Source organism: Sander lucioperca, chromosome 17, assembly GCF_008315115.2.
Source record: "Sander lucioperca isolate FBNREF2018 chromosome 17, SLUC_FBN_1.2, whole genome shotgun sequence".
Lineage (NCBI taxonomy): Eukaryota > Metazoa > Chordata > Actinopteri > Perciformes > Percidae > Sander > Sander lucioperca.
Window position 1 is genome coordinate 652,491 of NC_050189.1, and position 900 is coordinate 653,390.

Here is a 900-nt window from a genome sequence, read left to right on the forward strand (position 1 = left end):
ACTTTATTCTCGTCATGTCGACTTTATTCTCGTCATGTCGACTTTATTCTCGTCATGTTGACTTTATTCTCGTCATGTTGACTTTATTCTCGACATTTCGACTTTATTCTCGTGATGTCGACTTTATTCTCGTGATGTCGACTTTATTCTCGTCATGTTGACTTTATTCTCAACATGTTGACTTTATTCTCGTCATGTCGACTTTATTCTCATCATGTCGACTTTATTCTCGACATTTCGACTTTATTCTTGTCATGTTGACTTTATTCTCATCATGTCGACTTTATTCTCGACATGTCGACTTTATTCTCGTCATGTCGACTTTATTCTTGTCATGTCGACTTTATTCTCGACATTTCGACTTTATTCTTGTCATGTCGACTTTATTCTCGACATTTCGACTTTATTCTCGTGATGTCGACTTTATTCTCGTCATGTTGACTTTATTCTCAACATGTTGACTTTATTCTCGTCATGTTGACTTTATTCTCGTCATGTCGACTTTATTCTTGTCATGTTGACTTTATTCTCGACATTTCGACTTTATTCTTGTCATGTTGACTTTATTCTCATCATGTCGAATTTATTCTCGACATGTCGACTTTATTCTCGTCATGTCGACTTTATTCTTGTCATGTCGACTTTATTCTCGACATTTCGACTTTATTCTTGTCATGTTGACTTTATTCTCGACATTTCGACTTTATTCTCATCATGTCGACTTTATTCTCGACATGTCGACTTTATTCTCGTCGTCGACTTTATTCTCGTCATGTCGACTTTATTCTCGACATGTCGACTTTATTCTCGTCATGTCGACTTTATTCTCGTCATGTCGACTTTATTCTTGTCATGTCAACTTTATTCTCGTCATGTTGACTTTATTCTCGACATTTCGAC